Here is a 21,407-nt window from a genome sequence, read left to right on the forward strand (position 1 = left end):
CGGTGCAAAGGTTGGCATGTTTTCTGCAAATGTTTTACGCTTCAGGGGCCGTGTGGTCTCTACCACAGCTCCCCAACTTGGCAAAAGCAGCCACAGATGACAGGATCATGAAGGGGTGTGGTGGTGCTCCAGTACACGCTTACCTACAAAGCAGGTGGCTCATCCGCTCTGTAGAATTTGGCCTGGGCAGTATTTGCTTATCTCTGTTCTAGTGTAGAAGATGGAAAAAGATGCTGTAGCTTCAAGTTCTGCCAAGTTTGTTACGTTTTCAATCCCTTTGCAGAACATCTCTACCCTTGAGGCTGATCTTAGAGTACCTTGCCTCAGGCCAGCTTCTGCTCTTACCTTGACCATGCTTTGCAGGTGAGGCCGGCCTGCAGAACGTGCTGCTAGCAGACATCCTCCACCAATGGGCTGAGCTGTGTCCCCCACAAATTCCTGTGTTGAAGTTCTAACCCCCATATCTCAGAATGTGGCTGCATTTGGAGACAAGATCTTTAAAGAGGTAATTAAGTTAGAGTGAGTTTGTATGGGTGGGCCTATAACCAAAAAGGATCTGAGACAGCTTTCAATCAATTTAGAAGCGTATTTTGCCAAGGTTGATAGCTCATGCCCAGGAGACAGGTCTGTGTCTTTCTCCAAAGAAGATTTTGAGGGCTTCAATATTTAAAGGGGAAAAGCAGGCTGGAGGGGAAGGAGGGAGGCTATGGTCACATTACAGAATCCACATGTTGCAAGAGAAAAGGAGCTGGTGGGGTATACTCAATAATGTATGCGTCTTGCACTCAGTAAATCAGCACTTTATGTAAGATAAGGTGAACATAGAGCAGCTACCTGTGGAGATACTTAACCTTTTATCTGTAACTATCTGCTTAGGAACAAAAGGAAAGGCAACTTCTTGCACGACTCAGTTTTCAGCTTGATATTTTTTTCACTTGGCAGAGTAAATTGGAGACCCAAATTTTAATTTTCCTTTTTGAAGCCTAATCCAATATAGCTACTGTCCTAAAAGAAGGGGAGATGAGGACGCAGATACCCACAGAAGGACGACCATGTGAGGATGCAGGGAGAAGACGCCATCTACAAGCCATGGAGTGAGGCCTCTGGAGAACCCAGCCCTGCTGATGCCTTGCTCTGGTACTTCCAGCCTCCAGGGCTGAGAGGATAAATGCTGGTAGCTCCGTGGTGCTTTGCTATGGCAGCCCAGGCTGACTGTTAGACCTTCCCTGCCCCAAGCGCAGATGGTGGGGTGGAATAAGGCAGGGCCCCTCCCTTATGTCCAGGCTCTTCCCCCAGCACTGTGAATAACCCTCGCCTTCCTCCCACTCTTGGTTCCCTCCAAGGCCCTCAGATGGGCAGTAGCCCTGACAGCTCATCCACTCCTGGGGAGGTGACCCAGTGGAGGTGGAAGAGGAAATAATTTAGAGAAAGAGAGAAAGTTTGTAGAATGAGGCTGAATGAAGATGTCCTCCTTCCCAGCCTCCTTGAGGCAGACAATAGCATTAACTTCTGGGTGGAAGGAGGTGCTTCCCTTGTTCACTCAACCTACTTGCTCAAGGAGTGCCCTGGACAGGTGCGGGCTTAGGCATGGGCTCCAGTGGCAGATGTCCTGCTGGAGACACACTTCAGCTGGTGTCAGCCTCAGAAACTCTGATTGTCCAGACTCTGGAGTCATTAGAAGAGCAAACGGCCAGCCTTGGAGGCTTCTGCCGTGTGGGCTTCTGGCCCAGGTGGCGTGGCTATTTCCAGAGTAAATAAGCAAACCTCCTGTGCCAGGGTTATGAGGTACGCTGGGAATTGGGAGCCCCTGGAAGGCCCTGCTCCAGGGCTGGGGAGCCCTTCTCTGGCATCTGCCTCTGAGGCTGCTCCGCCTCATCCTCAGGGTTCGCCTGCACCCAGGGCCAGAGAGCCTTGCCTGCCACAGGCAGGGCCCTTCCCCACACACTGGTCCTACACCAGCTCAGGCCAAACTTGACTGCGGTGTTGTGCTAGGGGCCCAGGAGAGCAGGCAGGGTGGTGTGAATGCCCCCCAAGCTGACCGTGGAACTTGGAAGGACCAGCACTGCACCTGACTTTGCCACCCTTGGGGCGGACGTCGGGGCATTTGCCCATGGACTTGCTCCACTCGGGGTGTGGTCACAGATTCTGATGCCCCTGAGCCCCTTGGCTCCTGGTTGAGTGGCTCACTGGGCATCACAGTGGACTCAAAGCCCGTTGGTGCATGAGAGCGCCTCGTCCGGGCTCAGGCACCAGTTCTACTGGCACCTTGACTACACACTGTGGGGTGGCTTGGGCGGTGGTAAGGAAAGACTTTGAGCAGCACAGTCCTTTACAAAATGCAACTCGGCGTTATCCAGATATCTTACTGGGAATTAAAATGTAAAGTTTCTTCATTTAAAACTTAATATTGTAATGAAAATTCCCTTCCAGGACTCAGGATTTCCACTGGTTGTGCCCCGGTGGTGGTAGGAGAATTTCCATATCTGATCGCTCACAATGCTCGCCTGGCTGGGAGGCCCAGTTCCAGTGCCCTCCCGCAGGGACGGGGAGGACTGGTGGGTGGGAGCCTTGTACCTGGCTGGACCAGGAGGGGCTGGCCAGGAGGAGGGAGGCTGGCCACAGGGCCCACCCGGTTCTTGTCTGGGGATGATGTGGTGGAGGCCATGGTCTATTCTATCAGCTTGTGGGAGGTTTTGGGCAGGACAGGGGAGATGGGCATTCCAGGACCATGGCAATCTCTGGAGAAGGCGTTCACAGGGCCCATGGCCTCCAATCATTTCATTGTGATATTCTGGCGTGTCGGGAAAAGTAAAACTCAGAGGACAGCGAGTAGCCAAGGCTTTGAATGGGTCTGTGGCCAAGCTCAGGCTAAGATCCCTGGTGTGTCAGGCTGCTCCTGTTTGCTGGGGGCTATGGCCCTGCCTCCACCATCGGGGGTCACCCTGCTCGGCTGGCCTTACTGTACTTGGCCCAGAACTGTGTGTACGGCGATTGAATTCAGAGCACACTTCTTGCAGCCTTTTCCTTCAGGCTTTTGAAGAAAATAACTTTTTACAGATGGGCCTTGACCAGGGACAGAGGCATGTTTTGTGTGAAAACAATGGTTGCATTTTCCCCAGGAAACAGCGCCCAGTTACCAGGCCACTTTGTCTTGGCAGGGCCTCCTATCCCAGGGTGGACTCTGGCCCACACCAGGGTTGTGTCTCCGTCACCCTGTCACGGCAAGAAAGGGAGAAATCACCCACGACGTGAAGCAGGCTTGCCTGTTCCTACCTGCCCTGCAAGCTCTTCTCTGCCCCAAGCCCCCAACTCTGTCCTCTGAGTTTCTCTTTACCCCAGACTTGGCTCTTGTCCTGGTGAGGGTGTGTTCTCTGAGTCCCAGAGAGTGAGTGGCATTCGGAGACAGTCTGAGGACACAGAATTACGAAATCATACTCGGGAAACCACCCAGAGGCAAGTGCTTGGAAAGACTCCTGTTTTCATTCCTTCCCCCGCTCTACCTCTATATAATAGTCTTATGTTATTTTCTCTTTATTTACAGTTTAAAACAACGGCATCAATCCATGCAAAGTCTCATTTCTTTCCAAGACTCTATGCCTGTTTCAACTCCATTTTCCAGAGGCACTCACGCTCATATGCTATGCGCTATAAATGTGTAAGTATCCTTCCTAAGCAGTGTTTTGTACATTTACATTGCTTTTTTTTTTTTTTTTTTTTAGATGGAGTTTTGCTCTTGTTGCCCAGGCTGGAGTACAATGGCATGTTCTCAGCTCACTGCAACCTCCAACTCCCAGGTTCAAACGATTCTCCTGCCTCAGCCTCCCGAGTAGCTGGTTTACAGGCTTGCACCACCATGCCCGGCTAATTTTGTATTTTTAGTAGAGACCGGGTTTCTCCATGTTGATCAGGCTGGTCTCGAACTCCCGACCTCAGGTGATCCACCTGCCTCAGCCTCCCAAAGTTCTGGGATTACAGGCATAAGCCACCGCACCTGGCTTACATTGCTTTTTAATCTGTGTGGAATATGAGTACTGTTTCTTTTTCTGCTTCTTCCTGTGTACATAGTCACCGTGTGTGTGGTGTGTGTGTGTGTGTATGTGTGTGTGTATGTCACTGTTGGCTGTCTGTACATCTAGCTATTGTTTCTGATGTAGTTTACATCACCCACACTTTGCTAATCCATTCCCTTCCACCACCACTGACAATGCAGTCATGAAAGTCTGCAAAGATGTCCCATGTGGACCTGTGGTGAAGGCTCTGGAAGAGGAAGCCACCACAGCAGTGGAGTTGCTGGCTCAGTGCTAAACACGATTGGTTTTCTAAGCAATGCCTGGTTGCTTTCAGCAATGCCTGTGGCTTTGTTCGTGAGTATGGCAGCTTCCATTTTCACTAATCTTTAATTGGTATCACTCAGTGTATTCGTGGCTTTGCCAGTCTGAGGTGTGTATGGGTCCAAAGTGCTATCTCCTCGCTCTCATAATTCGCATGTCTCCTATTAACAGTGATTTTCGAACATCTCTGCAAATACTTGTCGGTGATCTGGGCGTCTTCACTTTTGGGCGCTTATTGGTATCTTTTGGTCATTTGTAGATACTCTTTGTATATCCCAGGTGTACCCAGTCAGTTTTACATATTACATATATCTTCTGCTGTCTGTTTTCCACAGAAAAACAGTTTGAATGAATGTGCGAATTCTGTTAGAACACTGCATATGAGGTTCATGACGAGAGCAAAGCAAAGGTCTCCATTTCTGTTGTTATTGATACACATTTGATGTTTAACTATTAGTGTGAGCTTAGTCATCACACTATTTAATTCATATTTCTTTGCGTATTTTATGAATCCTCATTCTATCTGTTTTGAGGGGGGTGTTATATTAATTTTACTAGATAGCCATGTATGTTTGAGGCTGCATCACCAGATCTCTACATACTTACTTCTTTCACATTTTATTTTGAGATAATAATTGCAGATTGGCATGCAGTTTTAAGAATTAATACAGATTCCACATACTCTACACTCAAGTTCTCTAGTAATTACATCTTGCATAACTTTAGTACAATATCACAACCAGGAAATTTATATTGAAACAATCCATTGACTTTATTCAGATTTCACCAGTTGTATCTGTACGTGTGTGTGTTTAGTTCTATGCAATTTTATGACATGTGCAGATTGGTGTGACCACCCCACAATCAAAGTGCGAAACAGTCCCATCCCCACAGGAATTCCTCATGCTACTGTGTTACAGCCTTTTCTCCTTGCCCATCTCCACCCAGCCTCTCGCAACCACTCGTCTGTTCTCCAGCTCTAGAATTTTGTCAGTTCCAGAATATTACATAAATGGAATCATACAGTATGTAACCAAAGACTGGCTTTTTCACTCAGCATAATTCCCTCGAGACTCATCAAGTTATTTTGTATATAAATAGTTCATTGCCTTTTATTGCTCATTAGTATTCCATACTATAGATGGACCACAGTTTAACAACCCACTCCCTGAAGAACATCCAGATTGTTTCCAGTTTTGGATGATTACAAATAAAGCAAAGATTCTGGTACACGTTTTTGGGTGAACATACATTTTCATTTCCCTGAGATAATGGCCCAGGGGTGTAATTGCTGGGTTGTAAGGTAGTTGCATGTTCTGTATACTAAGAATCTGCCAAACTGTTTTCCAAACTGGTTGCATCCCTTTGTTTTCCCACCAGCCATGTATGAATGAATGATCCGGTTTCTCCACATCCTCACCAGTGTTTGGAGCCATCACTAACTTTTTTTTTATTTTAGCTATTTTGATGAATGTGTAGTGATATTTTGTAAGGGCATTGATTTACATTTCCCTAATGGCTAATGCTAATGTGAGTTTCTCCTTCGTATATTTTGAGGCTCTGATGTTTGGTGCATGCCTATTCAGAATTGTTTAAGTCTTTTCAGCACGTTGATTCCCTTATCATTTTTATAATGTCTCTATTTATCTCTAGTAATTTTATTTGGTACTACTTCATCTAATGTTATGATAGCCACTCTTGTTTTTTCATTGTTTTTATAGTGTGTCTTTATCCTTTCCTTTTCAACCTACTTATATGTTTGTATTTGAGGTGATATATATATATTTATATATTAGATAATATATTTATTTATATATAGATATAATATATATTTATAATATATAAATATATTTATATTATATCTATAATATATATTATTATATAATATATTATATCTTATATATTATATCTATATTATATCTATAATATGTAATAAATTATAATTATTATTTATTATATCTCCACTATGCCAATCTGTCTTTCTATTGTTATATTTAGATCATTTATACTTAAGGTAATTATTGATATGTTAGGGCTTCTATTTTATTTTATTGCTTGTTTTCTGTTTGCTTCCTCAGTTTCTTCTTCATTTGTATTTCTTTTGTTCCTTTGCTTTGGGTTGTTTGTACATTTTTTAGGATATACTCTTGATTTATTTGTAGTGTTTTGAGTATCGTTTTCTGAGTGGTTATTCCAGCTACTATAATATACGTACATAATTTATAATGTGCTGGTACTGATGTTTTACTACTTTATATAAAGTATAGAAAATTTATTTCCATTTGGGTTCCTTTAATCTGTCTATTAAAAATATAATTACCTTATGTAACATGTACAATGAGCACCCCACCATATTGTGTTATATTTGATTCAACCATCAAATATAAGTTTTAAAACTCATAGGAAAAACAGTGTATCATATTTAACCCTAATTTGACCCATTCTGATGGTCTTTTTCTTTCTTTCTGAGCTTTCTTCTGTTATTATTTCTTTTCTGTTTGGAAAATTTCTGTAGCCATTCTTTAAGGGTAGGTTTGCTGTTAACACATTCTTTTGGTTTTCTTGTCTGAGATTATCCTTAATTACCGTAAGATGTTTTCATCAGACTTAGAATTTGGGGTTGACAGTTTTTTTCTTTTAGTTCCTGAAGAATGTGACTCTACTTCTTTCTTGCCTCTATGTTTCCAATGAGAAATCGACTGTCGTTTAACTCAGGTTTTTCTTATAAGGAATACTGTTTTTCTCTGGCTGCTTTAAAGAATTTTTCTTTGTTTTTAGTTGCACAAAGTTTAATTATGATGTGCCTTTAGTGTGAATTTCTTTACGTTTATCTTATCTGAGATTTTCTCAGTCTCTTGAATCTGTAGACATACCTTTCACTGAAGTGAGACATTCTGAGCCATGACTTCTTCAAATACCCTTTCAGTTCCATTCTCTCTCTCCTCTCCTTCTGAAACTTTGACGATATTATTGTAACTTCTTTTGCTATTGACCCCCAGTTTTCTGAGGCGTCATTGATTTTTTCAGTCTATTTTATTTTTGTTGTGCAGATTAGGCCCATTCTCTTTATCTGTCCTCGAGTTTCCTGATTGCATCCTCTCTCATTTCCAATGAGCCCATCCACTGAGGTTTCCTTAAATTGTATTTTGGTAATTGCATTTTTAGTTCTGTAATTGTCTTTGGTTCTTTTTTATACCACCAGTTGTTTTTATTAATTTTTCTATTTTTTCACTTGTTACAAAGTAATTCATAATTTCTTGTTGAAGCATTTTTATGGTGGCTGGTTTAAAGTCGTTATGAGATGATTTCAACAGCAGATTCATCGTGGTGCTCGTGTCTGTTGCTTGTTTTTTCTCATTCAAGTTATGATTTTCCTGTTCATGATTGGACCAGTGATTTTCAGTTGTATCCTGGGCATTTTGGAAATGGAATTATGAAACTCAGAAATCTACACAATCTTTTATTTGTGTGTTTATTTTATGAGGTAGCATTGTGTTGAGGTATAGCATCAGGGCCGGTTGGGTGTGCATGTTCAGCTTTCTCCTGGCTCTGTTGACATCCTTCCAGCAAAAACGAACTGTTTAATAACACTCGTCTTTGCAGATAAGGTGAGGTGGAAGTTCTGCTTCCCTATAGGCCTCACTGACACCTTTCCCCAAAATGTGGGTCATTGGCTCATGTTACCTCATTTCCTCTGAGTGCAGAGGTGTAAGCTGAGCTCCCTGTTTGCTGCAGATACTCCTAACAGTTGAGTATCTGCTACCCTGACTAATACACCATTGGACCCTGAAACCAGGCAGAGGGTAAGTGGAGGGCTGACTTATACCACTTTGTTGCTACACAGTATGGCAAACCTTAGCTCTCTGCTGGACTCTGCTGACACCAGGAGAGGACAGAAGTGGAATGACAACTAACCTCCCTTCCCACCACTTCATTCTGCCTCACTAATGCTGGATGAGGGCAGATGTTGGATTCCCCATCTGGCCCACTGACCAACGTTGGGGGAAAATGGTGTGCTGTCCAGGCCCCACTCAGACTACCTTATTTTATCTAGTTGATGTTGGAAGGGATTCAGCTTGCGGGACTGGCTGTCACCTGCCACCTGGACTCTGCCTTGGTGAGGGAGTTAGAACACCACCTGCCCCTGTCTGGGGGGAGATGGAAGATCAGCTGCCTGCTTCGTCCTGCCGATGCTACCCGTGTAGGGGAATCAAAGCTCACTACCACGACCTGCCTCTGCCAAGAAGGAGGTGAAAATTGGTGGTTATTCCCATTTTCCTGGTGCCTCTTGGACACTCCTGCGCAGGGGAACTGAAGAGAGGGAAAATGAAGAGAGACTTCAGTTGCTGTAAGATAGAGATGGTGTGGAGTGGGAGATCAGCTCTCAGCTTGGTCCACCGAAATCACAGTGTGGCAGGGGCAGGAGAGTAGGATGTGGGTTTTTCTGTTGATGTTTGGCCAGCACGGTTAAAATTGCGAATATTCGGTACTTTCTGTTGTAAAGCCGCTCTTTTCCTCATCCTTTAACCAGGAGGAACATAATCCTAGGACCCTTGTTTTTGCCTTTTCATCGAAATGTGAGTGTAGCCAAATATATAATTCTCATTTTGAATTGTTTTATTTCAGGTATTTGAGCTTGACTCTATTATCTTCTTATTCTCCATGCTATTATTGAAAGATTGATGACATTCAGATTCTGAGTTTTTTTTTGGAAGTGATTAACCCCTCCCATCAAACACTTTTGGAGTTTTTCTATGTCTGTGATATTTTTGAATAGGCCTATGCTTCTAGTATGGATTTTTCCATATGTATCTTTTCTTGGTACACGGTCAGACCTTTCAACTTTAGAACTTGCATTTTTCTATAAGTCAGTAAAATTTCATTATTTCTTTCAATAATTCTTCCTCTCTAATATATGTAGTAGTATGTGTAATGTATATAATATATTCAATAGTATATAAATATTGTATAGTATATGAATAGAATATGAACATTGGAATCTATCACATGAATTGCTTTTCATTTACATTTCTTGTCTTTTCTGCTACTCCATGATGCCTTCTAAAAGGAGTTCTTCACCCAGTGTTTCAACTCATACATTCCTTCTCTAGCTACGTTCGTTTGACAATGAATCCTATATATTGAGATTTTTGTACTCACACTTTTCAAGCCTGGCATTTTTACTTGGCTCTTCTTTAGAAACAGTTCTGCCCCTTTGTCGTGTTACAATATCCTCTCTTTCCTCTTCAAGAATATTTGTTATATTTAAGTTCTCTGTCTCAGTCCATTCGTTCCTCTTCATCTGATTCAGATTATCCTATATATTATCTTTAAAACATTTTTATTTACTTATGTATTTTTTAGGAGGCGGGGTCTCGCTTTGTCACCTAGGCTGGTGTGCAGTGGTGCAGTCATAGCTCACTGCAGCCTCAAACTCCAGGTCTCAAGCAATCCTCCTGCCCCAGCTTCCCAAGTAGCTGTGACCACCGGTATGTACCACAATACCCAGCTAATTTTTACATTTTTTTTTTTTTTTGTAAACACAGGTCTCACTTTGTTGTCCAGGTTAGTCTCAAACTCCTGACCTCGAGTGGTTCTCTAGTCTTAGCCTCCCAGAGTGCTGGGATTACAGATGTGAGCCATCACTTTTGGCCTGTATTATCTTTTATAATATTAGTTATTCTCCTCAGTTGTCTCATCTCCCCTACCTTGTGAGCTCAAATTTTGACAAGCCAACTACTCTGAATGCTAATATTTGTCTAGAAGAATAAGCTGAATGGACTGGAGCCGTGGTCTGGATTTTGCCCATTCTGTTGATTTTAGAAAGGGGCTAACATGCTCCTGGGTGGAAAGGTCCCAGTGTTCAGGTGTGGACTTGAGTTTTATGTAACCCCACCCATCTAGAAAACCTGCTTCGACTCGTGCCCTTGGATCTGCTTCATCCAGGTGGTTTTCCTTCTGTTTTGATTGTGACCTTATAACTCTTGGAGGGTACCGGGTGGTACGGGAGGTCACTCCATGGCACTCTGCTCCTGCTTTAGTGATACCTTCCCCTCTGCAAGGGTGTGTGCCTGGAGCTATTACTTTTATGATTCACGGCATGAACAAGCCAAGATTTAATTCACTCTGGACAAAGAGGCCCAGATTATTCTCTGACCCTAGGGTCTGGTTCTCTGCCATGGATGTTCTGTCCTCATACACCATGCCCTGAACTCCTGTGTGTCCAAAATACACTTTAAGAAATAGAAGCAAAATGATGAGATAATGGGCTTTGTTGATCTGGACAGTTTGACTCATGACTTTTCACACTGATGAAATCTGCTGTAGTTTGACAATGGTCATTGCTCTCAAAAATACCTCCCTATTTTTGGTCTCTGAGAATGGACAGGACATGGGAAGCCAGTGTTCCCTGAGTCCTGGTTATGCACCTTTTATCCAGTCATCCCAGAGTTGTCCCACCAAACACAATGCTAGCACTGGTAAAAACACGCTAAGGATTGGCATGTGAGGACAGAGCACGTAGGAAAGAAGCAGCATCGTCCTACCCCCACTCCCATCTACCTATGCTTTCCCCTCATCTTCCGGAATGCTTTTAACTTTTTTGTCTCTGAAGGACAAAGAATCTCTCTCAGCTCAGGGCAGAAGCACACTAGCAAAAAGTGAAGCCTTTCCTGTTTGCTTTGCTTTATCATGTGGCAGCTGCTTGCTTCCTCCAGCACATGCCACAGATGCCAGAGAGCAGCAAATGGCATCTTCAGGCCACTTGGAGCTGTGGATTCCTAGATGTGGTGCTCAGGGAGTGATATGGTTTGGCTGTGTCCCCACCCAAATCTCAACTTGAATTGTATCTCCCAGAATTCCCATGTGTTGTGGGAGGGACCCAGGGGGAGGTAATTGAATTACAGGGGCTGGTCTTTCCCATGCTATTCTCGAGATAGTGAATAATTCTCACGAGATCTGATGGGTTTAGTGGAATTTCCACTTTTGCTTCTTCCTCATTTTCTCCTGATGCCACCATGTAAGAAGTGCCTTTCACCTCCCGCCATGATTCTGAGGCCTCCCCAGCCATGTGGAACTGTAAATCCAATTAAACCTCTTTTTTCCCCCAGTCTTGGGTATGTCTTTATCAGTTGCATGAAAATGAACTAATACAGGGAGACCTGAGCATGCTTTTGTGAATGGGGCCAATGTCTTCACCAGCTCTCACTGCAAGGAGGCCGTTTGATCTTTGGAAAATGAGGTAAGGTATTCAGCTCATACATATTAATCCAAATTTGAACTATGAAATCTGTGGCAGGGAAATTTATTCATTCGTGTACTCATTCAACAAAAATTTGATAAGCCCAGGCACTTTGTTAGACCTTGGGAAACAAAAGTGAAATAAACAGAGAATGAAGTTTACTTTACAGTAGGAGGAGACTGATAGTAATATCACAGACACTTGATTAAGATGACTAATTTCAGTGGCGATAAATGTGAAGGGGGAAATAAAAGTAGTTCATGTGATTGAGAGGGATGCAGGACTAGGAGCTGGTCTTGTCTACAAGAAGGCAGGAGCTTTGTAAGATAAAGAAGGCCAGGTCATACAAAAACCCAGAGGGAAACCTTCCTGGCAGAGGAAACAGTGAGCACCAAGTTCCCTAGCTGTGATCAGCGTTGGTCTGTTTGAGCAACAGAAAGGGATCAGCGTGTTTGGAACCAGGTGAGCAAAAGGGTAAGAGGTGACATCCAAGAAGTGAGCAGCAACAAATTGTGCAAGAAAAGAAGTCCATTGTTTTTTCCACAAGTACAAAAAACATTCACTGGAGGGATGTAACCATGTTTTTGTTCTGCTTTGCTTTTAATACATCCCTGGATCATATGCAGACTGCAGTATGAAGAATGAAAGACAGGTGACCAGTCAGGAGGTTACTGCTGATGGTAGACAAGAGATAATGTTGGTTGGGATTCTGGTGGTAACAATGGAGATGGAACAAAATAGATAGAGTTAGGATATATTTTGGAGTTGTGGTTGACAAGCCTTTCCATAGACGTATGAACTGGGTCTCTCCAGAGTTTGGTGATGAGTTAATTGGATGATGTTATAATTTGCTGAGATAGTAAAGGCCAGGCAGGGAAGGAACAGGTTTGACACCCGACTGGAGGCAGATGTTCAGTAGAGAACTGCCGTCCATACCAGCAGCAATATGGGATGTGGAATGACTCTGGGGTGAAATTGACCAGAGGAAAGTGGAGAAAGTGGATCTTGAGCTTTTGCAATAGAAATGATGCGAGGTTGGATGTAAGGTATAGATGGGTGGGAATGGTGGCTGGAGGTAAAAAGAGAAGGAGATGGAGTTGAGAGATACTTTAGATGTCAACTTTCAGGATAATGTTGCATTGGTTAAGGGGCCGTAAGCGAGAGGGAGGTATTTTGGCTTGTGAAACTCAATGAGTGGAAGGATAACCACTGAGACAGAAAAGACGGAAGAGGACCAAGTTTAGGAGAAAATATCATAAGTTTACCTTTAGACAAGTTGAGTTGAAAAGTAAATACTCTCTGGATCTTTTGTGAATTGTACATTGCCGTGGTACTAAGTCCCAACTTAAGGGTAAAGTCTTATTTCTGCAAAGTTAAAAATCTCTCTCTCTTTTACAAAATAGCATTTAGTACTTTCTCTAATTATAGAAGTAATACGTATTTATTGTAAAACATTTAAAAATATAAAAAAGTAAAAAATAACTCAAAATCTGACTACTCAGAAATAATGAATAGTAGTATTTGATGTCTTACAAATCCTTGTGCTCATTATTTATAATTTTTATAACACTTGTATCTTGTTTTTAAGACTTAATATATGGTGTCTACTTTCCAGCATCATGAAACATTCCTCCAGAAATGGCTGTTTAATGGGGTTGTCATCATCCTTAACACTTAGGAAGCAGAAAATCAGAGTTGATTTCCTCCTTCCAGAGCTCCTCCAGGCTGTGCCTGAGCCCTTGCATGTTTTAAGAGCTGTGCTGACGTTTCGTACTAGGGAAAGGTGTGGTCCTACTCTTTTTTTATAATTTTTTTATTTTTATTTTTATACTTTGAGTTCTAGGGTACATGTGCACAACGTGCAGGTTTGTTACATATGTATACATGTGCCATGTTGGTGCGCTGCACCCATTAACTCATCATTTACATCAGGTATATCTCCTAATGCTATCCTTCCCCACTCCCCCCTCCCCACAATAGGACCCAGTGTGTGATGTTCTCCTTCCTGTGTCCAAGTGATCTCATTGTTCAATTTCCACCTATGAGTGAGAACATGAGGTATTTGGTTTTCTGTTCTTGCAATAGTTTGCTGAGAATGATGGTTTACAGCTGCATCCATGTCCCTACAAAGGACATGAACTCATCCTTTTTTATGGCTGCATAGTATTCCATGGTGTATATGTGCCACATTTTCTTAATCCAGTCTGTCACTGATGGACTTTTGGGTTGATTCCAAGTCTTTGCCATTGTGAATAGTGCCACAATAAACATACGTGTGCGTGTGTCTTTATAGCAGCATGACTTATAATGCTTTGGGTATATCCCCAATAATGGGATGGCTGGGTCAAATGGTATTTCTAGTTCTAGATCCTTGAGGAATCGCCACACTGTTTTTCACCATGGTTGAACTAGTTTGCAGTCCCACCAACAGTGTAAAAGTGTTCCTATTTCTCCACATCCTCTCCAGCACCTGTTGTTTCCTGATTTTTTAATGATTGCCATTCTAACTGCTGTGAGATGGTATCTCATTGTGGTTTTGATTTGCATTTCTCTGATGGCAAGTGATGATGAGCATTTTTTCATGTGTCTGTTGGCTGTATGAATGTCTTCTTTTGAGAAGTGTCTGTTCATATCCTTTGCCCACTTTTTGATAGGGGTTGTTTTTTTTTTCCTTGTAAATTTGATTGAGTTCTTTATAGGTGTGGTCCTACTCTTATATGGCAGTCCATGACCAAAGTTACAATTCGAGGAAACTGACAGCCTGAGACATGTTCTTGGGAGTAGCCTAAGGCCTGTAGGAGAGTGGCCTGTGGGTGACAATTGCCACCCAGCCAAGACCCCACTCTGATGTCTATTTCTCTCTCTGCTCATCCTTCCTGCTTCACTTTTATGTCCTCACTAATGTTTGCAGTCTTAAAAATGAATTTAAAAAAAAAAAAAAAGAAAAGAGAGCAGAAATTGGTGTTGCCCAGAAATCGCCTGTTCTGTCAGCACTGGAGTCCAGTCCTCATTATAGCAGGGCTGATTTTTCACATTCTTCCTACTCACCTCTGGATGGAGAGCTCTCCTCGAGTTCCAGGTGATGCAGATGAGCATGCGAGGAGGCAAAAGGCAGCTTCCCCTAAGAGAATAGCAGCAGGAGGAGGTGGAGAGCACAGAACTGACTCATCCCCACACACACTCCACACGCTGCCTGGTCCTTTCGCTCCAGGAGACGTGCCGGTGGGCTCTCTGCTTTTCCTGCACAGTGGGGAGGGAAATTGGCATTCATGTGGCTGTTGTAAAGATATCCTTTGCTTTACACAATAAGTTCTAGGGTACATGTGCACAACGTGCAGGTTTGTTACATATGTATACATGTGCCATGTTGGTGCGCTGCACCCATTAACTCATCATTTACATCAGGTATATCTGATAAGAAGGAAGGCACTGTAAGGAAGAAGATGGATAAAATGTTGTAATTTAATGTGATGCATTTTTGTGATTAATAATACATGCTCTTTGTTATTAATAGATTTGATTAGGAAAACAGAACTGCTCGGAGTCCTATGGAATTAGGATTTGTTTTTTCTTTTCTTTCCTTTTTTTTTGTTGAGAATTGGACCTTGAACAATTGTAGGAGAAGCTGGGGCAACAATGGTCTGAGAGGGTCTGGTTGGAGGCTCAGACAATTAGAGCAGAGAATTGCTCTCAGACAGAGTAGAGCAGAGTTATGGGGAAGAAGTCCATACTGTGGGTTGCTCGGTTGCTGGAGTTTGGCCTGAAGTCACTGTCAGACCATTTGCAGAATGGAGAACAAGGAGCCCTCAAGGGGGGGGGGAAATTTGGGGGCTCCTAAGAACACTCTGGGACCCACAAAAGCCAAGTGAACACCCACACTTCTCTGTTACTGCATCTGATCCAGAGACCTGTAGAAGAAAGTGGAGTGCTTGGCCAAGGGCCAGCCTGCTAACCTGACCCAGGACCTAGAGAAACTCGGGAGTCAGGCAGCAACTGGAGGAGCCTAGAGCCTATCCAGTTGCTGACCTGCACGTTGGGATGAGCTACCAGACCAGCAACCAGGCTTCAGAAGCACAGGGCAGTGACCTCTGTTCCTTAATTAGTAAGACATGTCTCATGGGGCTGTTGGGAGCTTGAATAAAATAAGCGCTTATTTTGATGCCTGGAAAGTAGATAATGCTTAATAAATATATGTTGCTTACTATTATTTAATTTGGGAGGCAATGGGGAGTGTTGAGTGTTCATGAGAAAAGAGAGGCTGTGATTAAAGCTGCTTAAAGCTATTTTGCTTCATTACATAGAATTCATTAATATTTGCTGTGCAATTTGATTAATATTCTTGAAACAAAGAAGAAATGGACCACAAGTTGAAGGGATGGCCTTGTGCTAGAAATCATAACTACAAAACAGTGAACTCTAAGACCCTCCTGTGAAGCTGGTCAATGTCAAGGATGAGAAGGAATGGTTTGGCTTCCAGACAGAAAACCAAAGTCATCAGAAGTTGGAAAAGTGAGTCTGATTTCAGGTTCCGTAAGAAAACATCTCTTTAAAGAGGTGTTAGAAATGGAACCAGGGATTCTATGCTTGGTCAGCAGGCATATGATGCTGTTTGATGTCTTCTAACATGAATGAACCTTTTTGCAAATACTACTGGAATGAAAAATGGAGTCAGAGCTTAATGAAAATAATAAACTCGGCAACGGTAGAATTTGTATGAAGGGGTGGGATAGGTGTGGGCTGGTGGTGATTTATTTCACATAGAAAGAACCAAATTAAAATCATTGAGACTAAGATTCTGTTTGAAGATTTACCAAGCAGCCCACAAATTTAGTTTTGCAATAAATCTGTGCAGTTGGTTTGTCCCCATTTCACAGGTTGGGGAAACTGAGGCATAGAGTGGTTAAGCCACTTGACAAGGTCCCACGTTAGTCCTTGGTGAGGCTGATGCAGACACATCAACTAGAGGTCAGTTTTCCTGCCCCCAACAGAATGTCAGTATCATGCACAAGGACGGTGTAAAAACAGTCTAATGTAAGTCACCCAATTTAGATATTAGGCATGGGAAGGATGGAATAGGCTCAGAAATGATCTGATGGACTCACATTTGTTAAGAAAAAATGATAGAGATGAGATTGTCTAAACTTTACAAATCAAAAATAGTTTACAGTAGATTATTTATAGTTATAAAAGTGACTGTGAGAAAGCAGACTTGAGGAAACACCCAGACACACACACACAGTGCGCAATGCTGAATTACATCCCACCCAGATTTTCTTTTTATTGGGATGCCAAAATATTGTTTACAGAGAAATGCACATAGCCAACGAATACCTAAAAAGATGAGGATCATTTTTAAATTTCAACAACTGGAGATTAAGGACACATGACATAGTGTGGGCGGGATATAATTCAGAACATTTTTGGGAAAGCATTCTTCAATAGCTATCAAAGTTAAGAATGCATACAACTTTAATTCTGCAGATTTGATGATTTAAGATATACTTGAAATATATTTGACATGGGCAAATCCCTCTCCCCCTAAAATCAAATATTTAAGTATGAGGATGTACTTTGAATCATTATTTGAAAATTAAATTTATAGAAAAAATATAAATGTCCATCTCTAAGAGTCTGATTAAATACATTTTTATATCCATAAAAATTAAATGTTAGGCTACATTTTTTTTAAAAAGGTATAGAAATCTGTTTGTACTCATTTGGAAAACACTTAAGATATATAATCAATTAAATTAGAAAGTTGGATAGTATGGATTGTGTATGAGCACATACTTATATAATTCTATAAAGAGTATGTATATGTAAGTGTTTGCATAATTATGTATTTTATAAAAAGACACATAAGAAAATGTTAATGACACTTTCACCTGGCAGGAAAAGAGAACTTTGTCTTTCACTTTACAGTATTCTGCACTTTTTCAATTTTTGACAAGTATTTACAACTCTTAAAATCAGTAATAGCAAAAATAATAGGAAAAAATATAAACGGTATGGAAATGATCAAAATAAGTGGAGTTTTCATCCCATACCCATTGTCATTGTAGCTGCCCACTCTGAAGTTTTATGCATTTTTCTTCCACACTTTTTTGTATGCACATTAATCTATTCATCTATCTCCCTGTCTTCATCATCATCATCTATGCTATAATGGGATGATACTACACATGTTGTATGACAACCTGTTTCTTTCAAAGAACAAAGTACCTTGACCATATTCCCAGTCAATTCAAGCACATCTGTCTCATCTACTTCAGTGTCTGCCTGGGATTTTCAATATGATTTTAGGAACACATATTCTTGAAACATCAGAAAACTTGCTCAATAAGAGAGTGATGAATGGTGTGCAATTGGTTTCTTATGCGAGTGGGATGCTGATACCGTGCTCTACGGAGTGGAGAGGTGGTCTGAGTCATGCTGGAGACCCTGTTACCCAACACTTCCCAGTTGCTCAGGGTGGAGGATCCCGGGGATATCCTCCCTGTTGGATCTCCCATTGTCTCTTCATAGTCTTCCCTAGAGCCATTTAGGAGGGTAGGAGGAAGGGGGCGAACTGGAGGAAGAAACAGCTGTTAGCTCAATGCTAGGAAAGCCTTTCTCAGAGTCCTCCTGCCCACTCTGGGAAAGGTGGGGAGGGGTTGACGGGACAAGGACCTAGAGGGAGAAGACTGACTTTGTAGCCACTAGAGGGTTAATATTGCTTTGGGGACAAGCTTTAGCTGCTTTAACTCTTCTATCTGCTGCTACCCACCACTCAGCTCACAAGGGCAAGAGCTAGGTCATTGTTCCTGCAGAGCTTGTGACAGTGGGCAGACTCTGCCCCGGGGGACCAGGCTTCCAAGAGGAGACTTGCAAATTCTATGCTTCCATGCAACCTGCACTGCATTAGGAAGTTACACACACATGTCTGATGGGAACGGCCATATGGCAGAAATTCACTAGGAGACCTGTCCCCTTCTCAGGTTGGACCAGGTGCCAGTTCAGCAGACTCCCCTTTTCTGAGGTTCAGCCCTTTTCTGTCCTTTCCAATATTTCTTCCTTTTGGGGTCATTTTAGCACTTTTATTAGTCCCTGCTTTAAAGTTTTAATTTTTTTAATTTTTAGTTATTATGGATACCTAATAGTTGTACATATTTATGGGGACATGCAGTATTTAATACAAGCATATAATGTGTAGTGTTCAGTTCAATGTAATTGAGAAATCCATCATGTCAAACATTTATCATTTCTTTGTGTTAAGAACATTCCAATTCTGATGAGAGCATTCCAAGATGGCTGAATAGGAACAGCTCCGGTCTGCAGCTCCCAGCATGATTGACGCAGAAGACAGGTGATTTCTGTGTTTCCAACTCAGCTCTGAAGAGAGCAGTGGTTCTCCCAGCACAGTGTTTGAGATCTGAGAATGGACAGACTGCCTCCTTGAGTGGGTCCCTGACCCCTGTGTAGCCTAACTGGGAGATACCTCCCAGTAGGGGCTGACAGACACCTCATATAGGTGGCTACCCCTCTAGGACGAAGCTTCCAGAGGAAGGATCAGGCAGGAATATTTGCTGTTCTGCAATAGTTGGTGTTCTGCAGCCTCCACTGGTGATACCCAGCAAACAGAGTCCAGCAAACTCCAACAGACCTGCAGCTGAGGGACCTGACTGTTAGAAGAACAACTAACAAACAGTAAGGAATAGCATCAACATCAACACAAAGGTCATCTACACGAAAACCCCATCTGTAGGTCACTAACATCAAAGACCAAAGGTAGATAAAACCACAAAGATGGGGAGAAACCAGAGCAAAAAAGCTGCAAATTCTAAAAATTAGAGTGTCCCTTCTCCAATGGATCACAGTTCCTTGCCAACAACAGAAGAAAGCTGGATGGAGAATGACTTTCATGAGTTGACAGAATTAGGCTTCAGAAGATCAGTAATAACAAATTTCTCTGAGCTAAAGGAGGATGTTTGAACCTATTGTAAGGAAGCTAAAAACCTGGAAAAAAAGATTAGACAAATGGCTAACTAGAATAAACAGCATAGAGAAGACCTTAAATGACCTGATGGAGCTGAAAACCATGGCACGAGAACTTCATGACGCATGCACAAGCTTCAATAGCTGATTCAATCAAGTGGAAGAAAGGGTATCAGTGACTGAAGATCAAATTAATGAAATAAAGCAAGAAAGCAAGATTAGAGAAAAAAAAGTAAAAAGAAATGAACAAAGCCTCCAAGAAATATGGGACGATGTGAAAATACCAAATCTACATTTGATTGGTGTACTTGAAAGTGATGGGGAGAATGGAACCAAGATGAAAAACACTCTTCAGGATATTATCCAGGAGAACTTCCCCAACCTAGCAAGGCAGGCCAATATTCAAATTCAGGAAATACATAGAACACCACAAAGATACTCCTCAAGAAGAGCGACCCCAAGACACATAATTGTCAGATTCACCAAGGTTGAAATGAAGGAAAAAATGTTAAGGGCAGCCAGAGACAAAGGTCGAGTTACCCACAAAGGGAAGCCCATCAGACTAACAGCAGATCTCTCAGCAGAAACCCTACAAGTAAGAACAGAGTGGGGCCAATATTCAACATTCTTAAAAGCATTTTCAACCAAGAATTTCATATCCAGCCAAACTAAGCTTCATAAGTGAAGGAGAAATAAAATCCTTTACAGACGAGCAAATGGTGAGAGATTTTCTCACCATCAGGCCTGCCTTACAAGAGCTCCTGAAGGAAGCACTAAACATGGAAAGGAACAACTGGTACCAGTCACTGCAAAAACATGCCAAATTGTAAAGACCATCGAAGCTATGAAGGCACTGCATCAATTAATGGGTAAAATAACAAGCTAACATCATAATGACAGGATCAAATTGACATGTAACAATATTAACCTTAAATGTAAATGGGCTAAATGCCCCAATTAAAAGACACAGACTGGCAAACTGGATAAAGAGTCAAGACCCATGAGTATGCTGTATTCAGGAGACCCATCTCATGTGCAAAGATGCACATAGGCTCAAAATAAAGGGATGAAGGAAGATCTAGCAAGCAAATGGAAAGCAAAAAAATGCAGGGGCTGCAATCCTAGTCTCTGATAAAACAGACTTTAAACCAACAAAGATCAAAAGAGACAAAGAAGGCCATTACACAAAGGTAAAGGTATCAATTCAACAAGAAAAGCTAACTATCCTAAATATATATGCACCCAATACAGGAGCACCTAGATTCATAAAGCAAGTCCTTAGAGACCTACAAAGAGACTTAGATACCCACACAATAATAATGGGAGACTTTAACACCCCACTGTCAATATTGGGCAGATCAATGAGACAGAAGGTTAACAAGGATATCCAGGACTTGAACTCAGCTCTGCAACCAGCAGACCTAATAGACATCTACAGATCTCTCCACCCCAAATCAACAGAATATACATTCTTCTCAGCATCACATTGCACTTATTCTAAAATTGACCACGTAATTGGAAATAAAGCACTCCTCAGCAAATGTTAAATGACAGAAATCACAACAAACTTTCTCTCAGACCACAGCGCAATCAAATTAGAACTCAGGATTAAGAACCTCACTCAAAACTGTACAACTACATGGAAACTGAACAACTTGCTCCTGAATGACTACTGGGTAAATAATGAAATGAAGGCAGAAATAAAGATGTTCTTTGAAACCAATGAGAACAAAGACACAAAGTACCAGAATCTCTGGGACACATTTAAAGCAATGTGTAGAGGGAAATTTATAGCACTAAATGCCCACAAGAGAAAGCAGGAAAGATCTAAAATTGACACCTTAACATCACAATTAAAAGAA

The sequence above is a fragment of the Macaca thibetana genome, chromosome 15 (assembly GCF_024542745.1).
Source record: "Macaca thibetana thibetana isolate TM-01 chromosome 15, ASM2454274v1, whole genome shotgun sequence".
Taxonomy (NCBI): Eukaryota; Metazoa; Chordata; class Mammalia; order Primates; family Cercopithecidae; genus Macaca; species Macaca thibetana.